We start from the raw sequence: 6,000 nt of genomic DNA, 5'->3' as shown, positions 1-6,000 counted from the left end.
GCTGCAGAGGAAACAGGGGAAACACATTCACTGCCACGTGTGTGTGTGTGTGTGTATGCCTTTGAGTTTGTGCATCTGTATGTGTGTGTGTGTGTGTGTGTCAGAAAGAAAGACTGACAAAGAGACTGTGTGTGTGTCTAGTTGGTATTCCAGGGTGGCTTGTTGTGAGTGTGGTTTCCCACAATTCTTATCAGAGTTGTGATCACAGAAAGCTGGTCTCCTCAAATGGAACACATCCCTGCCTCGCACTATCAGTCACACACACACACACACACACACACACACACACACACACACACACACACACACACACACACACACACACACACACACACACACACACACACACACACACACACACACACACAGACATCCCTATGTTTCTCATTCCTTTCCGTGAGTCTAATTCAATCCTCAATTCATAACAGTAGCTGAAACACGCACAGCCAAGTACATGAATGCAATTTGGAACAATCTGAGGTGAGTGTATCTGTCTTATGAATATATGAGGGATTTTTCTCTTTGCAACTCCTGCTCCGAACCAGCTTTCAGCCTGGGGACAGATGAAACAATTGCTGGCTTAAAAAATGATTTTTAAAATGTGGGTGAAATAAAATATTCCCCAAATACAAAGTACCAGGCAGAAGAGGTGATGTATTCAGTGGTTCAAATAAAGAGGTCGACACTTTAAGACTGGTGGGGGGAAGAGAGGGTGAGAAAAGAGAAATTATCCGCCAGTGATGTTGATCTTGTTTTTCAATGTAACTAATTTCAGTCCTGCAACAACCACATATTGAAGATATTTTTTTCTCAATCATTATGGTTTGCTGTTGGCATGTAATAAGTATTTCAACACATATAGCACAGTGTTTCTAAAATACATTTCCGACCCTAGCTGTAACAGGGGCATCATTTACGGCCCTAACAACTGTTTGGATGAGCTCTGAGCAGATCAGCTGTTTGAAGAAGTTAGTGACAAAGTTGTCTCATGACGCTGGACGTATTGATGGCCAGTTCAATGTGTTCTTTGAGGTTTTAATGCGTCAGAAACGCAGAACCTATGAACGTCTCTGTCCTACTCGATTGTACTTGAGTTAGCTTCTTTCATCCTGCACTTTTTTTTCTTAGATTGAAACACTCCCTTTTATCAAGATATTAGCAAATTGCTAAGCTATTTATGTAGTCGTGTAACTCAAAGTGCTTTGAAGCAACGCAGCACTTTAGTAGGAGTGAGGCAAATCTGCACGCTGATATGCTGAGGAATGCATCACACACAGCAGTTCATGCAGAGGTAAAAAAGTGACACGGAAAAATACTTAGATAAGAAAAATCTGGCTTTGCTTCATTCTGGAAAATGTGTCCTAGTTAGCATCCTGCTGCTCAGTGTACACACTAAAACACTCACATAAAACATACACACACACACTCCTATGCCGCTAATGAACAGGCTGCTTCGTCACTTGGGATTTCTCTCCCTATATGTTTCTTTTTCTCTACTTTTGCTACATCCCTCCCTCCTCCCCTCCCTTCTGCCTTCCCGTCACAGCCTCTTTACTCCATGGTTTAAAGGTTTGACGTGTGTCACTCATACAGACTGGCAAGTTGTGAACCCAAACACATTTGTATGCAGAATGACAAAGCATGACTAAAAACAATTCAAATAATATTAATATATACTGTAATAGGACACTAATGAGATCCCCTCTTTGCCTTCACTCACATACACACACACACCTATGATCTGGAGTAATCTTCAGTCACTGAATACATTAGCAAACACCAGTTTGACACCTCTTGTAAGTGACTGAGCTGTCACCTCTGCATCTGCAAATTGGATGAACAAATAAATCTATAATTCTCAAACATCACAGGCTATTTTTTGCTAATCCCCAGATTCGTAATGTATTCATGTTATTCGGCTTCACGCTTCACACGAACAACCCCTCGTATTCAAATATTTGTTTTCACATCCTTTTAATCAAATTTGCATGGATAGATTTAAAGAATGTTTAAAGCATCGAGTCTCTCGCGTTTTGATAGCTCGGCAATCCATTTGAAGACAGAGAGACACACTTGCGTCCTAATTTAACGTTGTATTGTTGTGATGTGTGTGGTAATTCAAGCAACTAGTTATTTCTCAGCTTTTGTTGCTGGTCACAGTTGTGTTGTGCGTGCTTCATCAAAGCCTTACAGCTGTGAGCATCAGTGTGAAGGCAGACTTCAAACACTTCATTTTGAGTCAGTCATGTAAGCTGTTTTACTAGGAGGCGGAAGACGATGAATTGTTCAAGCCAGGTTAAAAAACCTTTGAAAATTATCTGGTGCATGCAGATGCTTGTTACAGAAATAGAGAATCTATAGAAAAATAAATGAAAATAGAGAATGGATCACCATGGCTGATGTCAGCTAACAAAAAGTCAAAACTGATGTTATTCATCTTCAGTTCAGTGAATCCCAAACACAGGTATTCTGAGGAAATGTAAAAAGAGAGTATGAATTTAACCTTTAACCACATGCTGTTCAGCCAGCAGGTGGATAGCACCATACAGGACTTAGACTACTAGCACAATGGAAAGTTACACAAATATGAACATGTCAGAGTAAAGTGAAACGTTAGAAAATAAAAAAAACATTGAAAAACATTCAAAGCAGTATTGCAGCCTCAGTACAAATCCCTGGAATCTTGACATCCAATCTTTTTGTTAAGTATTACCTAGAATAACATTGTGATCTTGCATTCTGTGTTAAAGTAGTGGTGAGGTGAACATGCAGGTTACAAACAAGCACATCAAGCCAATAAATTAAAATATGTGTTTTGTAATACAGTAAATAAAAGTCAATTCACCAGGAAAAGGAGATCTGGACACTGTTGCTAACTCTTTCAAAAGACCGTAGCTAAAGCCTGTTCAAAGGTCGCAAGATCTGCTGAATTAAAAATGGAAGCATTGTTAAAAACTGGGACTTAATTAATTACAAATACTTATCATTATCTATTAAAGCCAATATTTGCAACAAAATCTACCTTAAATGTCAAAAGCTTAAAGGGGACCTATTATGCAAAATGCACTTTTTTATGTCTTTTATACATAAATATGTGTCCCTGGTGTGTCAGGGAACTCACAAAGTGTCAGAAAACAAAACCCTCTCTCTTTTCTTCCATACCCACATCTCCTATTACGTCATTGGCGACATCCGGCACACGTGACACGTCCCAACCTATCGTCCCCGTATACAGTCGTCTTGCTGAATCCCCTTTCGCAGCTGTGTGTCTGTGTATTCAGCAGGATGTCTGCAGGAGGCACTTAGAGTAAAGTTGTTATATATATATAATACATATAATGGCACTGTTCTAGCGGTAAACACTTAAGAAAGAATATGTCAAGCTATGTGCTGTATCAGAAACTATGCGCGGCGTGTTTTGGGAGTAATATGGTCTGTGTTAACATTAGCAAGCATGCGAACACTCAGAGCTAACGCTGTGGGCTACTGGAGAGAATATGTGTAACGTAATGTCCTTGTGGTAAACCCTGCGAGAGAGAAACGTTTGAGCTCCATACTGTTTCAGAAATAATGCTTGAAGTGGTTGGGAACATAATATGGCATTTAAAAAATGAGAAAACTGAGATGCGCCGGTGAAGATGGCCGCATCGTCTTTGTGTTCCTCTCCAACTTTGCCCATTTTCGTATTTTGTACATATTTATTTTACTTTTGCCGTTTTACTTTTAACATGGTTCGCAACATGCTAGCCGACCGCACCTACTCTGCCATACAATATAGCAGAGAGGAACTTCTTCAATTGCGAAACTTCGTGGACAAAAATAACCCTCCGACAGACAATGGAGATTCACCATGGCTACCTGTTGCTGTTCTACCTGAGAGACGCAAGAAGAAAACAAAACGCGGGTGCCGGGCCGGGCTGCTGGTCAGACTGAGGAAACGAGAGAATCGACCCCCTCTTCCGAGTATTCTTCTGGCTAATGTTCAATCCATTGAAAATAAGCTAGATGAACTCAGAAGCCGGATTGCTTTTCAACGGGACATTAAGAACTGTAACGTGTTAATTCTCACTGAGACTTGGCTCAACCCCGCTATCCCGGACTCCGCCATTGTCCCTGATGGATTCTCTATTTTTCGTCAGGACCGGACTGCAAACTCGGGGAAAAGTAAGGGAGGCGGTGTGGGTGTAATGACTAACAACAACTGGTGCTCAGATGTGAAGATTATTTCATCGGACTGTTCCGCACATGTCGGGCCTTCCATCTGCCGAGGGAATTCACCTCTGTTGTGATAACAGCAGTGTATGTCCCCCCGCAGCCACTCGCCGACAACAACACGGCACTCGATCAGCTGTTTGGGATTATTGATAAAACCGAGACTTCATGGCCAGATGCGGCGTTCGTTGTGGCCGGAGATTTCAACACCGCCAACATGAAGAAGGTTTTGCCAAAATATTACCAACACATCAACTGCCCGACGCGCGGGGGAAACATATTGGACCATGTTTATTCCCCTTTCCGGAATGGATATAGGGCTCTCCCTCGCCCTCCCTTCGGCAAATCAGACTATATCTCACTACTGTTGTTGCCTGCGTACAAGCAGAAATTTAAAAGGGACAGACCGATAGCAAAGACAGTACAGCGATGGAGCGAGGAGTCAGATTCAGCACTGCAGGATTGCTTTGCATCTACGGATTGGAGTGTGTTTGAGGACAATAACATCAACACACACACGGACACTGTCATCTGCTACATTGGGAAATGCATCGATGACGTGGTACCGAAAGTTTCTGTACGGACATTCCCAAATCAAAAGCCCTGGATAAACTCCGATGTGCGCGGCAAGCTGAAAGCGCGCACAATCGCGCACAGAGCGGGGGATTTGGAGGAGTACAGGAAGTCTAGGTATGATCTCCGGAGAGCAATTAAAAATGCAAAGAGACAGTACAAAGAGAAGGTGGAATCTGACTTCAAAGGCTGTAACACTAGGAATATGTGGGCGGGACTAAGGACAATGACTGACTACAAAGGAGCAGCGGGGGGGGTGCGGGGGGTGCTGCGGGAGTGTCTGCGTGCGCATCTCTCCCAGATGAGCTGAACAGTTTCAGCTGGCAGAGGTGTTCACAGACATCTTCAACAGTTCCCTGCTGCAGTCTGTAGTCCCCACATGCTTCAAACATTCCACTATCGTTCCTGTCCCGAAAAAGACAATCATCACCTGCCCCAACGACTACCGCCCAGTAGCACTCACCTCCACCATAATGAAGTGCTTTGAGCGGTTAGTCAAATCATTCATCACCTCCTCCCTCCCTGAATCTCTGGACCCCCTGCAGTTTGCCTACAGAGCAAACAGGTCCACAGACGACGCCATAGCCCTCACCCTCCACACTGCCCTCTCACACCTGGACCCGAAGAACAGGAACACATATGTGAGAATGCTGTTCATTGACTACAGTTCAGCATTCAAAACCATTGTGCCCTCCAAGCTGGCCATCAAGCTCAGAGACCTCGGGCTCAACAGCGCCCTCTGTGACTGGATCCTGAACTTCCTGACGGGCAGACCCCAGGCAGTGCGGGTGGGAAACATCACATCCTCCACCCTGATTCTAAACACCGGTGCCCCTCAAGGCTGCGTGCTCAGCCCTCTCCTCTACTCCCTGTTCACCCACGACTGCGTGGCCACACACAGCTCCAACACCATCGTGAAGTTTGCTGATGACACGACCGTCATCGGCCAGATCACAGACGATGACGAGACGGCGTACAGAGAGGAGGTCGAAAACCTGACATCTTGGTGCCAGGATAACAACCTCCATCTCAACATCAGCAAAACAAAGGAGCTGATTGTGGATTACAGGAAGCAGCAGGGAGAGGGACACGCCCCCATCGCCATCAATGGGACTACGGTGGAGAGAGTCAAAAGCTTCAGGTTCCTTGGGGTCCACATCACTGAGGACCTGACATGGTCTCTTCACACCACCACCATCACCAAGAAAGCCCGAC

General features: G+C 44.2%; 1 protein-coding gene across 1 annotated transcript in view; it reads right to left on the bottom strand.

The window, feature by feature from the left end:
• The window catches only part of LOC117494331 (chemokine-like protein TAFA-2), a 70,706-nt gene that overhangs the window by 43,121 nt on the left and 21,585 nt on the right, over positions 1–6,000 (bottom strand). The gene's annotated exons all lie outside the window — the stretch shown is intronic.

This window comes from Trematomus bernacchii, unplaced genomic scaffold (genome assembly GCF_902827165.1).
Source record: "Trematomus bernacchii unplaced genomic scaffold, fTreBer1.1, whole genome shotgun sequence".
Classification (NCBI taxonomy): domain Eukaryota; kingdom Metazoa; phylum Chordata; class Actinopteri; order Perciformes; family Nototheniidae; genus Trematomus; species Trematomus bernacchii.
Note: the sequence above shows the minus strand (reverse complement) of the source record. Positions and strands in the feature narration are given on the sequence as shown.